Genomic DNA, 22534 nt, shown 5'->3' with positions numbered 1-22534 from the left:
TAATTAGACTCTGGAATTCATTGCCGGAGAACGTGGTACGGGCGGTTAGCTTGACGGAGTTTAAAAAGGGGTTAGATAGATTCCTAAAGGACAAGTCCATAGACCGCTATTAAATGGACTGGAAAAATTCCTCATTTTTAGGTATAACTTGTCTGGAATGTTTTTACGTTTGGGGAGCGTGCCAGGTGCCCTTGACCTGGATTGGCCACTGTCGGTGACAGGATGCTGGGCTAGATGGACCTTTGGTCTTTCCCAGTATGGCACTACTTATGTACTTATGTACTTATATCAGTAATTCCTATAAGCACTTCCTAGCACCAGAAGGAATAACAGCACCATCCTATTAGTTTTAATACTGCTCTAGAAGTGTCAGACTCCAGCTTATGGTTCTTATGAGACATACTTACAATATGAAGAAGTCTTTTTTGGCCTGGAAGCTCCTGGATAAAACCCAGTCATACCCTAGGAGAAGAATGAGCCAGAGTGCTGTACTGTCAGCAGAGGATCCAGCCCATGCTGCTATTTTTATATCTATCACAAGTCACAAAAGTAAGAAATGTGAGTTTAGTAGAACGTTACAGAGATGAGTGAAGCAAGTAGTTTTCAACAGTACTTTTCACTTGGAGTATGTGGATTATATTCCTAAACCTTCCCAAACTGTGAGTCTTTGACCTGTTGCAGTTCACCTTATTACACCATATACTTTCTTCTGTAAAGCTCTTAAAACCTATGTGTCCTTATATCAGCATTCGTGATCTTCTAACATTTAGATTTGGTCATCTTAAAAATGAGGATTGTAATGTCTATTTTTTTTAAATTCCTTCTGACTGGGATTCTGTTTCAAAATTTTGTAATCCACTTTGCACTGTTAGGTTAAAAACGGAATAGAAATCACATAATACATCGTCAGTAGATGAGGTTCAAAACAATCAGGGCTGCTCCCTCTAAGGACTTCCATTATGATCTACACCCAGTACTGGCAATCAGCAAGGGGCCTATGAATCAGTGAACACTCAGGGTGCCCCTTCCTCCTGTTAGGCCAGAATCCATGCAGGGTACTGGGGTCTGTGAGTGCACACTGACACTCAAGGTCATGTGCTGCTGAATGCTGTTGTTGCTGTCACCACTTTTAGGGGAAGCAGAAAAGGAGGAGAGAGGGGAGAGGAGCTCTGTTATTTTATTTTCATTGTCTTCTGAGGTCACATGAACATTTAAGTGTAAAAATGAGAGAAAATCCGCTGCAAGGCGGAGAACTCAAGACTCCTCATGGAGAACAACAATAATACAAAAAAGTGGGAGGAGGACCAAGGATCCCAATGACTGAGAATATGTACAATAAACTTCTCTTTTATTATACATCTTCTCAGTCTTTGGGATCCTTGGTCGTCCTCCCACTTTTTGTGTTAGTGTAAAAATGAGACCATACTGAATAAAAATTTGGGAAGCACTGCCTTAAAACCTGATACTGCAGTACCTGATTCACACCTGAAATCTTGGGCTATATGATGCCTTTGCCAATCATCATATAGCCCAAGATTTCTGGGGTGAACTGCTCTCATTGTAAGATACAAGATATATTCTTACCCATATAGCCCTGTGAAAATCCTGTGGTAGTCCTACAATTTTACTGATAATTTGTTTACCTCTATCACATACTATTTCTATGGCAGTGGTTCTGAACCCAGCCCTTGGGACACACGTGGAGGGGAATAATCGAACGTCGCCGGCGAAATAGGTCGCCAGCGATCTATTTTGGCGGCGGCGCAACAGCAGGCCGGAACTGTATTTTCAAAAAAGATGGCCGGCCATCTTTTTTTCCGATAATATGGTGTGGGCCGGCGAAATGCCTTGGATTTCACCGGGTTTGAGATCGCCAGTTTTGTTTTTCCGCGATAATGGAAAAAACTGCCGGCGATCTCAAACCTGGCGAAATCCAAGGCATTTGGCCGTGGGAGAAGCCAGCATTTGTAGTGCAATGGTCCCCCTCACATGCCAGGACACCAACCGGGCACCCTAGGGGGCACTTCAAACATCTTTTATAAACAACCAAATTAGCTTCCAGGTGCATAGCACCCTTCCCTTGTGTGCTGAGTCCCCCAAATACCCCCCAAAACCCACTGCCCACAAGTGTGCACCATTACCCTATCCCTAAGGGCTGAAGGGGGGCACCTACATGTGGGTACAGTGGGTTTTGGGGGGTTTGGGAGGTCATCCCCCATTCCCTCCGGTGGTCATCTGGTCAGTTGGGGCACCTTTTTGAGGCTTGGTCGTGAAAATAAAAGGACCAAGTAAACCCGGCGAAATACTGCTTATCGCCGGGTTTTATTTTTCCATTATCCGCGAAAGCTGGCCATCTGGTAGCCATGCCAAGCCTGCCCATGTCCCACCTTTGCTTCGCCGCCAACACGCCCCTTTGAACTTTCGCCGGCGAGGCGAAGGGAAAGCGGCGAAGCTATCACAAATGTAGCTTTCGATTATATGCTTTTCGCTGCTTTTGCGAAATTGCTGGCCATATCCCGATTTGTGTCGGGAAATAGCCGGCAATTACTTTCGATTATAAGCTGGACAGTCAGTCGGGTTTTCACGATACCCATAATTAGTATGGATGAAATAGATTTGCATATTCATTGTGGATATCCTGAAAACCTGACAGGCTAGTGTGTCCCAAGAACTGGGTTCAGAACATCTGTCCTATCGTAGGTGATATATTATAGAACGGCATTCCCATCTAGGTTTTCAATGGGTTTGGTGTACTAGGTTAATGTTAGAGATATGGCACAGTATAATGTGTTTCTTATGGTGACAGTACAGCGGTGCATTAAGAGTCTAATATGATCTACATCATTCTTTGTGAACCTCTCATTTCAGCCTATAAAGCCTTTGCAAGTGTCTTAATCTTCACGTTTCATTTTGGGTCCCGGGTCTTTGCAGTGATTCCTCTGATGCACGGTGTGGTTTGGTTCACTCTTTGAACATCGTTACCAGACAGTGTTAGAGTACTTTTTAAAAATCCAGCACTGTCTAGTAAGATGCCCACAGAGGACCACTCTCTGCCCAGCAAGTAGCAGAATCTGGCCACAACACATCTCAGGCCATGCTCATTTGCCCACAATTGCCCCAGTTCTTTACCAAACCTAATTCATGACTGCTCTGACCTCTTACGCATTTTGGGTCCCAAGAAAGCGGTTTCACCACTAACTGGAAAGAGAAGGAATCCTGAAATTCAGGAAAAAGAATGTGTTAGGAAAAGGAAAGATTTAGCTGAGTGGGGGACAGCAAAGGGGAAAAAAAGAGTAAATAGTTCAAGACATCTTGCTTTATGGGGAAGAATCTATTTCACTATCAAACAGCAGTAACGGAAAATGCTTGCTCCTGCTGTCTGCCAGCTGTTGATAACCTGTACTGAATCAACCTGGTTTAAAAATGTACAGTATAACAAACTGGATGACTTGGAACCTTCAGGAATCCAAGGAGCCTGAAATATGAAGGAAGAAATGCTGACTAATTTTACGTTTCCATTTTCATCCTGAAAGGAATAAAAGCAATATATCAACATCACAACAAAGGGTCCATTTTGCTACTCCATCTGTGATTATGGTGCAGTAATATAGAGTATTTAACCAGTTTTTGAAAGAAGACAGAACCCTAATCATTTAAAATCTTGGGTTACAATGATGGAAACAAGATAAGTTCATGCATTTCCTAAGTATAACCCCACTGTTTAGCTAATTAACAGGCACAGAATTCAAGACAGAGTATATGTGTTTGTATGTCTTAACACCTGTCAGGTGTACAGCAATATCTGTCTAGAAGACCACGAGTATCAGGTAGACGTTTTTGAATTTTTTTTTTTAGTAATAATATCCTTCCAAATTACTATTTACACTATATCTGTCTGCTACATCCTACAGCTTCAAGCATAGCTACAAATCTTCCTGTACTACCTGAAGAACTGAGGAGACAGGGTCCAAAGCTCCTTTCCATGTCCGATTCAGTTCCCCCCCTCCCAAAAACTCCAAACCTCCCACAGTTCTTCCTGTCCATGTTATGCAGCCAGGAAAAATCAACTGTTTTGGGGGGTTTTTCAGCAAGAACTGATAAAATTCTGCACTGAAGAGTTCTGCCAAATTATTCATTCAGTGCTCAAAGATATTTCAAGGGGATAACGCTGAACAAAAGTTTTAGTAAATGATGCAAAAGATGTTTTAAAATGAACATTTAGAAGGCCAGATATGCGGAAGATGCCTTGCAAAGGGTTTGAGATATATAATTTAATTATGTTGACTGCTTATTTGATCCTTGCTCTTGCACAATCAGGATTTAGTTATCAGAAGGGAGTTGGTTCAGAGTTAGTCATCTGTCCTGCCTTTGGGCAAAGAGTGTTTTTTGCCAAGTATCTAGGACTGTGAAAAGGGATGTTAGGTAGCCATTTAGAGGTCTTTTGATAAACTGCATGAAGCACTTAGCATGGGAATTAGCATGTGCTAAGTGTCAAGTCAAGCAAGGGCCTCCAAGATTAGGAAATCATCAAATCTTTAATGAAGGACCTGACATGGGCCCTGTTTCAACAAAACACCTGTGTCAAGGGTCAGCCTTTGTTATACACCTTGATTGAAGTATAGTATTATGCCCCAAATAGGGCAAGCACCATATGACCTGGTAGTTGCACCTGCCATGTCAGGTCCTTCATTAAAGGTTTGATGGTTACCCAACCTTGGAGGCCCATGGTGCTTTTTTCTGGTTGACTTCTTCTTCTATACTATGGACTCCCTCTCTTTTTTGCTGTTGCTAAAGTATCAAGTTGCCATGTTGTTAGCATTGGCTAATTCCTATGTTAACTTCGTAGTGTGGAATGGAATAGGAAATGGGTATGGCCTGTGCCTTGCAGTTAACAGAGTCATTTACTGCATGTTAAATGTTGTGCATTATTTACTGAATTAACAGTTAACACTACCTCAATATGAGACATAAACAAGGCAATTCTAGAATACTAGCCTAATGGGGTATATGCATGCTTAACATCTAGGTGCCAGCACTTAAGCTAGTCACAGACTTGAGACACTGCAGAGACGTGTCAATTATGGTATTCTATAATTTTACATGTGCAAATATGAGCCCCAGCCATGTGTATGCCCCCCCTTGCCAATATGTGCTGTGTAAGTGAAGTGGGTATTTGCTGAATAGTGCTTAGATAGCATTTTGGCATTTATGTGCATATATGCCATTGGTCTGAACATTTATGCGTGAAACGGGTGCCTAAATGTTTAGCACCTATGTAACAGAATTGCCCCTCAGTGCCATCTGTATTATTATTTCGTTTTTATTATTAATTATTTTTGTTAACCTGGATTTTATTATGTATGTATTTTATGTTCCCCGCTTAGATTGTTGAGATATAGTGGGTTATAAATAAAGTTTTATTAGTTATTATTATATACAGTTAGGACTAGATTCAGTACATTACAGCGAAAAATTGGCACAGAAAAAATTACGCGCCAAGCGGTATTCTCTGAAGGGTACCCACACTTTATAGAATAGCACCTAAGCACCTATCTTAAGTTGCCTGTATTTACGCCTGAAAGCAGGCATAAATGCTAGCGCCTAAATTAAGCGCAGATCAGGCGTTATTTTATAAAAATGGTTGTAACTCATTGGAATGCCCCCAAAACACCCCATAAACACATCCCCCCAAAAATACACATCCTAGGATTTATGCACATGTTGTTATAGAATACAATCTGAACATAAATCCCAATTAATGCCAATAATTGGTAATTAGCAACAAATAATTGGGCAGTTTGGCTCTTTAATCTATTAAGTTGCGTGTGCAAATCGGCAACACGCATTGATTTTCATGTGCAACTTTAGCCGCCATATATGGAATCCCATGGTTAATAGGTACTATTGTATTTTCCACTGCAAGGACAGATTCTAAGAATGCCCCCAGTAGTTAAAATTATGTAGTTGCCGTGTTAGTCCCCTTTAAAGGTACTAAATAGAAACAAATAAAAGTTAGTCCAATAAACAAGATTGTCATCTTATTTTCTTTTTTTGTTTGTTTTATTTCTATTTATTACCCAACAGTTAAAACAGAGGCTTTGCAGTTACTATGTAGTGATTTGGGCAATTACAACAAGGTACCTGCAAAACTTTACTGCAGTATGCAGTCCTTTTACTAAGGTGCACTGAAAAATAGCCTGCGTTGTTGTAGACACATGTATTGGACGCGCGCAGGTCCATTTTTCAGCGCACCTGCAAAAAGGCCTCTTTTTTTGGCCGACAATGGACATGCGGCAAAATGAAAATCGGTGCGCGTCCATTTTGGCCCTGCGACCTTACTGCCACCCATTCACTTAGTGGTGAGGTCTCACGCGTTAACCGGGCGGTAACTGTCAGCACATGTACAATGCCAATTACCACCCAGTTAGCGCCACACGCCGGAAAATAAAATATATTTTCCGGCGCATGTACTGGACGCGCATAAAAACTGAAATTACCGCCCAAGGTGGTAGTTCCGAATTGGCATGCGTTGGGCTCACGTAGGCACCTATGTGGCTTAGTAAAAGGGCCCCTATATTTGGAAGGACAAAAAAAGAAAGCTGCCAAGCGAAGCAGGTGGAGCCCACCTATCCTTGTCCCTACTGGGCTTCATTTCACTTCTGACCCTCCACAACTAGCATACAAAGGATGCAGGAAGAGCCTGGGAAAAGATAAAGAAGAAAAAATATAATATAAAGCAAATTCACCCCTTACCACCATCCCTAAAAAAGAAAACTCAAATAGTGCAAAGTAAGCAAAAACATTTAAAAAAACAAAGGAAATGATAAAGGAACAAGCAATTATATTTCTTCTGGCAAATACTTAATTTCAACGCTATGCTGAGCAGGATCAGAAATCAGCAGGCACATGACTGCTCTATTTCTATAATGCTATTAGATGACTGCCATAGGGTAGAACAGCTGTGTCAGTCTTGGCTTCCATGATGTATGCGAGGTGCCATAATCATCATTACCAGGCAGTATTAGAAACAGAGATAACATCCAATGCTGCCCAGTAAGATGGCAATAACACCTCAGAATGTCAGGCATCTGCAAGAAGGGGCAGGAGGGGCACGGCCATGGACTAGAGTAAAGACGAATAAAGCAAAAGTCTATGATTCTGAAATCTCAATTAAGATGCATTTTCAGCATGGATAGAAAACACTGCAACAGGAGTGCTCAAAAATTAAGTCATAGCCACTCTTACTGCCTTTCTTTCTTTTTTTTTTTTTTTTTTAAGTACACCAATGTCAGAATTTTATCATGATTAAGGCGTATGCGTGATGTCTGTTTCACACCTTCAACCTTTTTTTTTTTTAAAGGCTTACATCTTCCGCTTTGGCAACGATCATTATATCATCATGCCCACAGTGGGGTCAAGGGCAGGACATTAGCCCCCACCCCCAGCTCATAGCACATGACCCTAGTGTTTGACACTACATTTGGTCTTGGACAAAAGAGTGAGGCGAATCCATACCTTTGACCAATGCCTCATTTTATTCTTGCCTTATTGGCTATGGCTGTAAAAGGCAACAGTCACAGCACAATGGCCAAACCCTTCATAACACACTAACGTTTCAACAAATGTTTACTTTTAACCAAGAAAAGATGGATTTTGCATTACCTTGCCTTTTTGATAAGATATAAGATAATTATGAGTGCTTTCTTCTCTCAGCTCTTCTCAAAACATCACGAGTACCTGAAATACCACAAATTCATTGATCTAATGTATCACTGCTGTTTCAGTGAGCAGATAGTGAGAGGAATTCCTTTGCTTATGTACAAATATACAAGAAAAAGTGGTGGGAGAAAATAAAATATTTTACTGTCTTCTTACCAATAGAGTCCTTCCTGATAGATGGTTTAGGAAGTATAACGCATACGATATGGAAAATTGCAACAGACTGCGCAGACTAGATGAACCTTGCTGTCATCATTCAATGTTAACACTGCAAAAATAATGTCCAGTGTATGTAGAGGTCCTTTTACTAGGGTGCGCTAAATGATAAGATGCCCATAGGAATATAATGGGCATCTTATCATATAGGGCACACTAATCATTAGCGCACCTTCATAAATGGACCCCATAATATTCTATGACTAACAGCGACTTACGAAACAATACAGATTTCATAGCAGAGAATCGAGCCACTGGGTATTTTTTTTTATATCCCTCTGTTAATATTGCAAGGAGGAGGCATGTACCCTGAATCCGAATTGAAAGAAAGGGTGTCAATGAACTCATGAATTACAGTTCGCGACACTACAGGCCTATGTGGATCCTCTTTGCTCTCATGTTTTGACAGGTAATGCTGACAGAGTGGTGGTAAGGGGCTTTTCCCTACTCCTGACTCACTGAGGCCTTTAACCAGCCCTCACCATTTTATTCAGTGACCAGGTACAAAAGCAACAAAATGGCAGCAGGGTTTTGTTTTGTCAAAGACAGGGATAGACAGGGAGGGGAAAATGTGGAAGTTCAACCAGAAACAGAGTAAGTGGACAGAAAATGCGATTGTATTTATTTATTTTTAGAAACAATATAAATCTCAAGGTACTTCAGCTTTGTATTTTGTAACAGCAAAACAAGCTGTTTATATCTCATTTAAAAATCCTTCTAAAAGACTCCTAGTCCCTGGCTGCTTCTACCTCGGAAGAACGTGTTTTCCAATGCCTCTGGCATGGTCTGATGAACACTGAACATAATTCTAAAAAAGATCAAAGTGGATTCAGGTGCTAACCCCACCTCTCAGAAATCAGTCCAGTGAAAACTTCTGAGACTCTTTAGTTCTCTGTTCACTGATTCACCCGTTAATGTTTCTCGTTTTAGAACAGGACTCCTAAAGACATACTGAAGTGATAGGGCAAAAATAACAATTCCACTCAATAATGCTTTTGTTACTTCTACACCAATCTGCTGTTTCAGTGGAGCTCACAAAGCCCTCTCACTGCACAGTGATTAGCCATGGCACGTCATGCGGTCTGACAGAAAACCGCCTCCCTTTTCTCAGCTTCCCTCCTTTCCCCCATTTTGTGCTTGTACTCTGCAGACAGTTAGCGTTGACGCGTCTGTTTTATGCACTAGGGCATGAAGACTGAGATCTCTTCCTGGTTACGTGTGCTTGTTAAAAGACGGCAGCATGCAAATGCACCTGAAAGCTTGGTACATTCTCTCTGGCCACAAAGGTGGAGGTTCAGGAGACATTTTCTATTTCACTAATTCAGAGTTAAAAATGACATACGGAGGGGAGCTAAAAAATGTGTGACACAGCCTAATCTTCGGACATACACCTGACACTGCCACAGCTTTTTTCTTTAAATAAACCAAAACCTGTTAACATGGAAAGTCAAGTTTATAAACACTGCTTAAGATACAATGACTGTGCTTGTCATACTGTTACTTCTACAACAAGACTTAAAGTGCCCTTGATGCTGGCAAAGTCTGGCATAAAGATCTCTGGGTAGTCTGGAGGCAGCCTCATGGCAAGCCGATTTCCTGTAATTAAAGGAAATCATCTCTAACTAGTTAAAATGACGACTTGAAGTTTATATATATATGAAGTAATTGTATAAGTTTTCAACCATGAGTGCAGCATGCTTTACATACATGAAAGGGCTCTCAAAAAACCTACGTACAGGTATATGTGCATAAAAAGTAGGCATGGCGAAAGAGGACATATTTGGAGGCATAGTTTGGATGGGGCTTGATTGATGCAGGTGTGAGTTTGTGCAAGAGCATTTGCGCTACTGAGGCTGGTTCTGGGTACCACACAGGGCATGTAGGCCTATAGGTGGATAATTTTATAGGGGACTTGAGTGTACAGAACATCATTTTACATAAGGTTGTTCTCAAAAATGCCTGGGGGTAAAATGCATAAAGGTAGTGCCTACACATGCCACTCACGGGTGCAAGTGCCCTAAGTATTGTTCTATATGGCTATGCATAAGTGGCTGAAAGTGTACCTGTGGGCACAGCAGGGGGGACATGGGCGTGTCTCCAATGTAGGCATTTGGCTTATAGCATATGGTAAGTTATACACACTCTTACCACATTTACGTGCTATCGGTAATGCCAGTTCTATGGCTGGTGTACATGCAAGTTTTAGGTATGCCAGTGCCAACTTGCACCCAGATGCCATTATAGAATGGGCGCTCCCTGTGCTGCACTGGCCACCTATACATATGGGCACTTATCCATGGATTCTTACCAACAAAGTACAGAAGAGACAGCGATTAGTGTATCTGGGCTTAAAAAAGGTTTGGACAAGTTCGTGAAGGAAAAGTCCATAGTCTTATTGAGATGGACGTGGGGAAACCACTGCTTGCCCTGGATTGGTACCATGGAATGTTGCTACTATTTGGGATTCTGCCAGGTACTTGTGACCTGGGTTGGCCACTGCTGGAAACAGGATACTGGGCTAAATGGACCCTTGGTCTGACCCAGTATGGCTACTCTTAAATCTCTGCTGGAGCTTTCAGTAAGGTATTTTATAAAACTGGCACAACATATGGACCTATCTGCATCTCCTGTCTTGGTACGCAGCTATAAAAAATCCCCCCCCCCCTCCACCTTAAGTATGTGTATATTTCAATGATAATAATTTCAATTTCTGATTCCCCAGACTGGGGAAATCAATTACTTGCAAGTCAGCAGGGGGCCAGTTCTAGTTTTGAACCACCTTACTCTGAAAATAGGCAGGACATTGCCTCAGTTCCTCAACAAATATTCTTCATATCAATGCCAATCATAAACCTACAGTTATTACTCATTCTGGCTGAGAATTTCATTGTTAATGTTCCAAAGAGAAATCGGGAGTAAAAATGACAGAACTTACATGAGGGCCCTTGTACTAAGCTGCATTAAGAGCTAATGTGCACCTAATGCAGCACAAATAGCCTAATGCAAGACAAGCTAAATTGTTCGCCGTTAGTTTTGCTGTAGACGTGCGCATTTATTTTTCTTTTTTTGGGAGGGGGTGTGTCGGGGCGGAGCACGGGTGTTGATGTGCTAAGCAGCTAGTGTGCTGACATTACTGCTGCCCTAACAGGTTAGCACATCTATTTATTTATTTATTTAGATTTTGCTCACATCTTTTTCAGTAGTAGCTCAAGGTGATTTACATTCAGGTACTCTGGATATTTCTCTATCTATAACATGGGGGCCCTTATGCCCCTTAAATAGGAGGTGGTCATTTTCTTTAACGGCTGCACATTAATGCTAACATTAGCACCCAGCCATAAAGTAGCCTAGTGGTTAGTGCAGCGGACTTTGATCCTGGGGAACTGAGTTTGATTCCCACTGCAGCTTCTTGTGACTTTGGGCAAGTCACTTAGGGGTCCTTTTACTAAGGTACACTGGTGTAAATGTGCAAAAAAGGCCTCTTTTTTTGGGCTGAAAATGGATGTGCGGCAAAATAAAAATTGTCACGTGTCCATTTTGGGCCTGAGACCTTACCGCCACCCATTGACCTAGAGGTAAGGTCTCACGCGTTAACACGGCGGTAATGGTCTACATGCGTACAATGCTGACTACCGCCCAGCGCACTTAGGGGACACGCATAAAAAATGAAATTACCACCCAGACCATGCGGTAGCCGGGTGGTAGTTCAAAATTGGCACATGTAGGACGCGCGTAGGCCTCTACAGTTTAGTAAAAAGGCTCCTTGACCTTCCATTGCCCCAGGTACAAATAAGTACCTGCACATACTATGTAAACTGCTTTGAATGTAATTGCAAAAAAACACAGAAAGGCGGTATATTAAATCCCATTCCCTTCCCCTAAATAAAACAAATAGAAAAAAGGCCTTTTTGATGGCCATAATAGAAATGGGCTTAGCATGTAGGAAAAGGCCCACATAAGGATACACTAGCTCATATGAGTATCTTGTTGGGCAGACTGGATGGACCGTACAGGTCTTTTTCTGCCGTCACCTACTATGTTACTGTTCATTTGTTACTGCAGCTTAGTAAAAGCACTCCATAGCATTTTGCCAAATTATTTGATATTTAACTGCAACAAATCTCCTTGTAATTTTCACAGTCAATATATATACGTATGTATCTCATACCACAGCAGGAACATGTATGTATTAATATATAATTATCAGTATGAAACCTCTCTGCTTATAAGATTTGTAGTTAATCACCTCAACAAGTATAATTTCCAGATAGAAGAACAAGCGTGCAATAAACTGCTAAGGGCTATCTCCCAGATTCTATAGAGTGACTTAGGTTGCACGTGCCAATCCGGTCGTATTCTGGATTTGCGCATGCAACTTAACAAGCCAACTGGTGCTGATAATTGCCATTTAACAAGCAATTATCGACACTAATTGTTATTAATTAGAATTTACGCTCAGAACTGTCTAAGCATATTCTGCAAAGTGATGCGCTTAAACTCTAAGTCATATAGTTGAAAAGGGGGTGTGGAAAGGGCGGATCATGGGCGTTTCTCAAATCTATGCGAGCTGTTTATAGAATAACGTCCAGTCTGCGCCTAATTTAGGTGTCAGCATTTACACCAAGTTTTACTTGGCGTAACTGCCAACAACTACATTTTGCTGTGCGGACGGTCATCCGGCGTATTCTATACACCATGGGGAAATTTAGGCCTATTCTATAAAGTACACCTAAATTTAGGCCTACTTTAGAGAATACAGTTAGGCAATTTTTTTCCGTGCAGATTTTTCAGGTGCCATATTTAAAATCTAGCCCTATGTGTGAATCAAAAAATGCGGCCAGTTGCCACTTGTTTCCACTGGCCTGAATGGTTTCAGAACTTTCACTCTGAAAAGCAGCTAGGAGTCCTAAATAGATGGATCTTGGAATAGTTTATGTATTACAAGAACTTCCCGAGACGAAAATGATGTAGTTAAATATCCAGAAGGGAAGGGGCTCTCCAGATTAGCTAAACTAGTTTCTGTTCTCCCCAGTACTTAGCATCTGCTAGTACTTCAAATAGAAAAGATCACTCACCTTCCTGATCTAGAGCTAATTCCAAGCACGTGCTATGTAACATCAGTAAAAGAACCAGCCCCAAAGCAATCTGTCCTTTCTGATCAGGATCTAGGTACTTATATACTAAATATTTCCTGATAGCAGTTACAAGAAATGCAAGGATGGGAAAGAGAGGGCAGGAGGTTGTGGTAATAATCCTACTTTCCCCTCACATTACTTCCAATTCACCATTTCCTCAAAGATACTATGCTTATAGATTTATCATTCTGAAAGGTGAATTCTGATTAACATCGTAAGATAGTGCTGAAAGTCCCAGAATGTATTACACAGTGTGTCAAAAGGCACTAAACTCCTAGCATCATGGAGGAACTTGGTCAGTTGGAAAGTTCTCTCCCTTCTCACAATTTAAGAGGTTGATGTGACAGCAAGTAAATAAATGCTTGTTACCAGGAGCAAACTTTAGCCCTGTTCTGATGGCTCCTTTCTCAAGTCTTTCTGCTCTTAATCTTTCTTTTTCTGGACTTATATTTGAGAATTCAGCAGCCTGTTTTTTGTTGTTGTTGTTTTTTACTGAACTAGAGTTAACATGACAACTTTTACAGCCGCATGACAACTTTAAAAGCCACTCCAGTGCATAAAGCATGCATGAAAACAGGCATTTAAAAACTGTCTCTGATATGCGCACAGCTTATTTAATTACTTTCCCCAGACTGAGCAGAAGCATTCCCAGGGGTAGGGCTGTGGAGCGGTTTGCATTTGTGCTCACTCTTTAATTTATAAAATACACAGATGTGCTCATAAACGTAACCTGGAAAATTTGGACTTGGATGACAGCAGGTGTGAGTGTAAGCTAATTAATTCCCTGGGGTAAGACAGAAGACACACGTATGTGCATATTTCCATTTTGAAAATTTGCCAGTACCCGCAGGGGGAAAAGTATACACATACTATTTATGCATGTACTCAGAAAATTACCCACTAGGGAATCATTTTATAAAGGGGTGCCTATGTAAAAGCAACGAAAAGATGTTTTATTGGGTTCTTAATATACCGCCTATCGAAGATGCCTATTTTATACTTATTTTTTAACAGGAGTTTACCTGAACACCTGAGATACATATGGAGATAAGTTCTTTTGAATATTTGAAATATTAAAGTATGTGAAGTAGAAATCTATTGGATCTATAAGGAAGTATGGTGACAACTTTCTGATGCCTTTCAGTTAAGCCCACCTTCTTGTGATCCAATTAGAATTAAAAATTAAAGAGTCCTTTTACTAAGGTGTGCTAACGGATTTAGCATGAGCTACAAGTAAACTTATAAGCTGCATGGCACTTAACACACATCTTAGTAAAAGGACCCCCTAAATCAGTAAGGGTTATTGGTTTTTATTTTTGTTGGAGTGTGTTATCTCTGAAAAAGGTCTGCTTTTGTACTGTTCCGTTCATTGGTGTTATTTTATAATGGCAACATAGGGGCCTATATGCCTTTATAATATCAATATCCAGAACCAGCTTCAAATACACACAAATTCTCAAGCATAAAATTTACAGCTGCAAAAAGAAGGGTGTAAACGCGTGAGTGTCCTCTATGGGAGTAATTTTATAAAGCACCTTGCTTTACCTGCAGAAAAAGGCTTTTATTAAACTGCCACGGAGTTACACTTGTGTAACTTAGGCATGGAGAATGTTTGTACCTATTTACACAACCTAAAGGTAGATGTGTTCAGGGGAGGAATTTGGGTGGAGATGTGAAGTAGGCATGTTGTTTATAAAATACGCACATTGACTTTACTGCAACTGTGAGCAGGTATGAAGGTGCATTTACCTACGACTGCTGCAGATTTTATGAAGCTAAAGACCCAAAGGGGCCTAGGTTGCCTTTACAAAATAGCCCTAAAATAGACACCTATAGAAGTGGGCTATTAAATCTAGTTTGAAGAGTTCTCTTTTTTTATGTCTTTGTAAATAATTTCTTTGATGGTGCATTTTCTTTTTGTATTCTTGATGTAATGCAATAAAAATTTCAATTAAAAAAAATAAGACACCTACATGGAAGTCTTATCTAGGTGACCTGTGTTCTGTACCCCATGGAATGTCTATGCACTGTGTGCAGGTAAATCATTTCAGTGCCCATACTTATACTCATGTATATGGCCATGCAAAGCCTCTTTCTGTCTGTAAAGAAGCTTTACGTGTATAAAAAACTTTCTAAAATTATCCCCCAAATTATTATCTTAGGAAGATCAGATCACCATGAGTCTTCTGTACTGACGATACAACTGATATGAAAGCTAAGATCTGGGCGACTAATGGGATTGAACCAAAAGTATTAATGCCTTCTACTGCCCAAGAACCTCCATGCTATGGTTTACACTCTGACTGTAGAGTCCAAAAAACAACAAGAGCACTTCAAAAATCTGTTCACATGGAAGGTTTCAAGGATTAACATATATGGAAAACAAAACTTCCATTGACAAACTCATGATCCACTTAGGAAATATGTAGAAACAAAAGCCAAGTCAATAAATTATCAGTTACAAAAAAATGTATTAATGAGAGCTGATAGTCACTTATTCACACACAAAAAGAATTTCATGGGCAGGTGGATAGTGGTGCAAATTCTGCCCAAGTGGCCCTTGCATTACAGGAGGCCCCAAGGAAGAAGAGGTTCACTTGCAGCTAATCCCAGATCTTCTGAGGTTGGCTCCTCCCACTTTGCAGGCCCTTTCAAAATTACTGCTTAGGGTCCCACAATTGCAACTTACTGTATGGACTCCACATGTATGGGACATGCATGAAGGCAAATACTTTGATAAGTCAATAAGTGGTCTAGGTAGCTAGATGCCCAGAGGGTCATATGCAGGCAGGCATTTCAACAAAGAGCAAATCCTGGATTTTACATCACCAATAACTGATAACATCAAAGACTGGATTGGACAATTATTTTGCAGCACACACTCAATGTGTATGTGAAGTCCATCCTCATTATCTTGAAGGAGAATTTTGAACAGAATCAGTTTTGGAGTATTATGAAAAGAAATTTAACAGCCTTAATATCACAACCACCATTTGGTTAACAAGAAGCCTTTCTTATTACTAAACAGCATCTTGTATGATGTTTTCCCAGTGTTGTGACACACTGGGATTCATTTTCAAAACAAAAAAAAAGTCCAAAAAATGTCATAAGGTGGTAGATAGACTTTTTTCTTTCAAAAACATCCAAGTTGCGATTTTTGTTTTTCTCCACAGTTCATCCAAATTTCAAGGAGGCATATATTGGGGGTGTTCTGGGCGGGACATGGGCTGCACCAAAAGATAGACTTTTTCTGCAATAATGAAACAGAACAAAAATGTCTAGGGCCAAAATGAAGGCCTGTGTCCTCTAGACTGCCCCCACTGCTCTGTTGGGATGTCTGTGTGGTCAGTCTACTAAGAATGATTACCCCTAGACATCCCAATGGCTGGTTTTTGGGCGTTTTTCTCTTGGATTTGTTTTCCCCAAAATGGTCTCAAAAGAAAAACACACTGATCACATAACATCTAGAAAAAGAATTTTAGAACCAAAAGAGAGACTTTTTCAGGTTCAAAAATTGCTATGTCCGCCACTTGATTTTTGGATGTTTTTACCAAAATGCCTAAAATCGGACAGACATTTTATCGAAAATGCCCCACTCTGTGTCCACCATAAAATTTATAAAACCCAAAAATCCTTCTTCTGGCTTCTGGAATTGTTTTCAATATTAACTTAATTTTGCTATTCCATTACCCACAAGAGGCCACCAAGTATTTGAACAATAAAATTTACTTCATTTCAGATTACAACACTCTATGGTTTTAATATCAGTTTTTGCTTTAAGATAAATTTGCCTCCAGGAGTTCAACACATTTAAAAAATAAACCCTGCTTGCTGCTCTCTGAGGTGGTCACTCAATGATAATATTATTATGTGACTAACTCAGCAACATATCCATCTGCTATTTGCTACTTGGAGCTGTGCACTAAAACAGAAGAAAAACAGAAAATCCTCCACATTACTGCCCCATGCTCAGATCTTCTGAGTGCCTTCTTTTTCATACTTAAACTTGGAACCACAGACTCACTTTCCTATTCTGCTTACACAACTTGATTTGCGTGTTCACTGAATCCCAGCACTGTGGCTGTATCTACGCTTAATTTATATAGAAATTCATAATCACCAAAACAAAGAATGATGGCTCACAGGCTGTCTTTTATAACTCTTTCACAGCAAAAGTATGAGGAAATTCCACTGTCAATTTTTCTCATTATATTCAGCTGATTTTGTCGAACTTTAAATCTTCCTGACCAACCATCTCACCACAATGTGCGAGTGCAAACGCACACATACACACACACACACTTCAGAAAACTTCAGGCTCGCTCTCATTTTCCAATCCGACTCAGTAATGGACCAGCAAAAACAAGCAGCATGTTACCACAATGCACCGTTCATTTCTACATTTGTGAAATTCCATAGTCAGAAGCTAAACAATCCAATTAATAAAGTGCTCCCACAGCTGCAGAGCGAAAAGACTTCAAATAAAAAATAAAAAGAACCAACATAAAGTAACAAAGCAGTAATATTTAAAAAGGAGAAGAACAAAAAGTAAAATTTCCAAGATGGTACCTGTGGTTGACAGGCCTACATGCCGAGAAATCGCAAAAGTATTTTCTGCGCTTCAGTAAAAGCAGTAAAATAGCATGAAGGACAGCAAAGAAGGAGCGAGAGGGAAAGAGGGAGGGGCGTTGAGAAAGTACGTGTAACCTTACCTTTGCAAAAGAACAAAACAAGAATGAAAAGAAATATATATTAATATATCTCAGCTTTCCAAATCTTCCATACAATGCTTTCTTTAGACACAGGGTACCCATGAAATCTAAAACCTGCCTAATGGTAACCCAGGTTACAATTCTCATTTAGTTAATCATCACCATTATTGCCAATGCTCAGGCCTTGAGAAAAGAAGGAGAGACTAAATAAAGAGAGGAAGAAATTGAGAAACTTACCAAAAGCCCTCCTCCTTTTAAAGAGCACTAATTACTCGCACTACTGGTATTACCTGCAAATCTTCATCTGCTCCCCTTTCTTTTCTCAGTCTCTCATGTTCTGTTCCTTTCAAAATGATCGGATATCTATCAAAGGCCTGACACTGGGAATGTGGCTGCGTCCAGTCTACAGAAAGGTAGCTGCAGCACAGGAGAGGAATGTGACTCCAGAGTGAAAAACTAACCTGCTAGTTAACCTGCAGGGCTGAGTCTTAATCAATAGTCAGGGGCTATGTACAGAACAAAGGATTTGAAACTTTAACCTTTATCTTAAGGCCTCATTGATAAGCCTTTCTGTGCCTGGGAGAACATGTACACTCCTTTGTAAGTTTAGAAGCTTGCCTGGCAACTGAAGGTCTATTTCTTTTGAAATATTGCGAGTTCGGATGATTTCAGATTTATTTAAGGTATGTGTATGCAGTACACACCTGGAATGCCACATTTGCATCGATATAGTAAATAGATTCTGATTTATGTCACATCTGGGTGAAAAATAAGAATTGTTTTTCTCAGATTTTAGTCCATCTTTCCAAACTCTATAAAAGATTTCAATGATTTGTATTTTTGCATATATTTCTGTGTTCTGGTCTGCCTGCCAGTAAAGGCGGTATAGTAAGCGTAATAGACTATAACTACATTTTTTTCTACAATTATCTGCTTCCTCTTTATGCTAAACATCCACGTCATACATTGCGGATTTCATGCACAAACATTTCTGCAATTTCAAAAAATGATATGATATTTCAAACTAGTAAATGTAAAAAGGACTAAAGTTTCTGTCACAGGAGTTGAATTTATATTTGTACCTTTACAGAAACAGAAAGAAGAAACAGCTTGTTACACTAATATAATATTTGCTCTATATTTTAGATTTGTATCCTTGACGGGAAAGGTGATATATAAGCTTGATAAATAAAAACAAATATTGACCATTAAACTCCTCAATAAAAACAATTAACGTATATATGTGTTTTTAAATATCTGAGATCATGCTAATCATTTTATATTGATCACCAAGCACTCCAGTTGTAGAGAATAATGTACTACATATAGAGTAAGCTGTTTAAAATATGATTTTTGCCATTTACAAAAATTGTTTCAATAGATGCTCGAACACTAGCAAAATTTTACACGTTACAATCTTAGTTTAATTTCAGCTCCTTGCTATTTAAAAATTAATTCTAGTTTTGCACTTTTCAGTCTGGTCCTGTATAAAATTCATTTTTAGTCCTAGGTCTGGCACAGATCCAGGAGAATGCCGTCATTTTGTTAAACTGAACAGAACACTTGTGGATTTTACAAATACTTTTCCTCTTTCCTCCAGTTGAATAATAAGTAAAACCTAAATCCATAGAATCTAAATCTGTACTGAACAAAAAAACTGATCAGGTTTCAGTTAGGCTGAGCATAAGAATCTTCTAGAAGAAAGGTTTACCAAAGGGTGGAGGAAGTAAATCAGCCAACTTTTTGTTTTTCAGCTTCCTCCCTTAGCCCACAGCCCTATTCTATTGTTCTTCCTCTACTTTGAAATAAACAGCCTGGTCAACGGTATATTCACCAGGCTATCCTCTGCATGGAAACCACAGAAGGACTCTCACCTTGACTTATGGACCCATCATGTGTCATATTTAAGTACATGAAAAACCTTCTTCTTCCAACTCACCGTTGTCCTACACCGAGACTAGCAAAACAGTCAAAGAAATCTTAATTCAGCTCCAGAGCAGACAGCCTTCCTTTACAAATCGGAGTAATTAGACTTGTTTTGCCTGATGTCTCTACACTATTCAGATAGACTGCGCAAGTAAAGACAAGTCTAGGTTGGCACATGAGCTAGACTCCAAACAGAAAGTACTACGTAGGGCAACATCAAAAAGAAATGGAGGAACAATAAAGCTTGTCTTGCTGTACCAAGAATTCAAGGAAACCATAAGGCAAGGCATAGCAAAATCAGACACGGACCCCTCCCATAAAAATCAAAGTCGACTGATTTAATAGTATTTTCTGAAGTTTGAGAGAATTATTTCAGTTTCTCTACAGTGTTACTATAATCATTTGCCCATCTGAACATTTCTAATATGTCCTGCTTTGTACAGTATACTGCTAGTCCTGCATTGACCTCAGTTGTAAGTTATTTAAGAGCACATGAAGATGAATAGAAAGATACTACACAATGCCAACACAAGAAAGTGGAAGATGCAAATATAAGCTCGCTTTCTTTCATTCCTATATTTATTTGTAATCACAGTTTTAATAGTAAAATCTTCCCCTTTTCTGATACTCATCCATCTTCAAAACTCATCAGACTCTCTTGTGTAATAGTTTTGGGGGGATTTTTTTTCTTTTTACCTTTTGTTCTTCCTATTGAATTTTGGATGGCTGCATGTGCTTGCCCTAACTGGTTTGACTGGTTATAAACTGAAGGTTTTCATTCATCTGCTCTGTTCTCTCATCACCCACACCACTTCTCCACCTCCCTCCCCCTCCCAATTTGAAACAGACAGAAACCTGATACAATTTACCTTTACTTCCTCAACAACTGAAAACATGTTTTCTTGCAAAAAGAAAAAAAAATAAGGCAAATCTTAACTGAAATTGTACATATCAATACCAATCATTGTTCTATTTGTATTTTCCACCAAGGCGAGAGGAACACGACAATACCTGGAAACTATGTTTTGCAGATTCATGAAACAACCTGTATTTATGGAATCTCAGTGCTGAATGCAGGTAAACTGGGTCCCAAACGGAAACCATAACCCTTCAAAGGAAGGGAAAGGAAGAAAATAGGCGGATGCATCCCTGGAATGCAATTACTCTTTTCCTCATCCTCAGATCTTCCCCACATCTGGACAAAAGAGGAATGTTTTAAGCATGGCCTCTCAAGGAAGTAGTTGGAGAGGATAAAAAGCAAAGAAAAAATGGGATTCTTTTACGAAAATGGATTGAAAGAAAGAGGATGGGGTGAAAACACAAAGTCATCGACCGCTGAAGGTGTTCTTCTTCTTGAGAGCCCCAGAGCGATGCCGCCTGTTTAAGCTGGAAAACGAAAAGAGACAGAGTGTGTCTATGGGCTCGGCTTACATGTAGCTCCCAACCCCTCCCTGCGCAGGTGCATTCTTTACTGTAGACCAATCTCCTTGCCTCTAGCTATGAACAGGTGTGTCTTCCTGAACTGGGATAGGCCAGCAGTGAAACAAGACTTACATGATGCAGGCATGCTTTTCGTGAGAAAGGCCCTTGTTCAAGATATTCCAGTTGACCCGCCTCTACTACTGGTGAAGTACAACTCCTCCGAAAATAAAGTGGGCGGACAAAGTGCAGAATTAGGTTCAGCATGTATTATAAAATTCAACAGTTCTTTAAGTTGTACACATGTCCTTCAAACAAACCATGTAAGACTTATGAATGCAGGCAAACTAGTGCTGGGGGCATAATCTCTATACAAACAGGTCTAATGGAAAACAGCTTCCTACTTTGTCCTTACCTGGAACAGTAGATGTTAAAAAGGTGACTTTTCCCCTTCTTTCTATCTTTGATCAGATAACTGTATTAGAGCACTGCATAGCAAACATTCTTCCAGCAAGGAGACTTATATGAATGAAATAATCCTTTACCAAGCATCAATAAAGGAAGGGTAAAAGTTTTCCTCTTTTGTTTGTAAGATAGAAGAATTCTTCACCAACACAAAGACACACAAATAGACAAAAACAAAATGTTAAAACACAAACATCATACACATATAGACATACAATACCTTCAAACATACTATACCACACCCATCTTATTAGATCAGAAGCTTCAAAAAGCAAGGACTATCTATAATATTTATCCGTAAAGTGCTGTATATGCCTGCTAGTGCTATACAAATAATAATTCTTCCCAGGATTACACAATCGTTTTCATAAGCTTGATTCTCTTTCCAACTCTCTGGTTTCAAATTCTGTAATGACTAATGCATGAAGTCAACAGAGGAAAGCAACTTTGAAACATTGATGCACACATTATACCAGAGACGATTTCCTCATCCTATGATTATGAAGATCTTTCTTCTTAAAGTAAGTTGTCAAGAGAGGAATGCCTACTGCTTCGAACTGCAACTAAGAATGAGGACTCTTCTCACTAGCAGCTCACTCAATACTGTGAAAAATGGTGGCAATCTGTTCCTATGTATCACTACATCAACTAATGTTTGAGCAGCTAAAAAAGAAGGGAAAATCAACCCATTTTCAGAATTCATGCATTGTGCGTACAGTTAGACTAGAAAAATATTATATTATGAAGTCCATCGTGTGTGTGTGTGTGTGTGTGTGTGAGCAAGAGAGAGATTTTTTGCTTGAGGTTAAAATTCACTTGTTTGGGGTTAGTTATTCAGAATACAGTTAGTGTATTTATAGTGCACTAAAGCCAACTACGTAGTTCATAGCAGATTACAGTTCAAGATGCTAGATCAAAAAAAATCTAGGATGTTACATAATG

The sequence above is a fragment of the Microcaecilia unicolor genome, chromosome 13 (assembly GCF_901765095.1).
Source record: "Microcaecilia unicolor chromosome 13, aMicUni1.1, whole genome shotgun sequence".
Lineage (NCBI taxonomy): Eukaryota > Metazoa > Chordata > Amphibia > Gymnophiona > Siphonopidae > Microcaecilia > Microcaecilia unicolor.
This window is presented reverse-complemented; position numbering follows the sequence as displayed.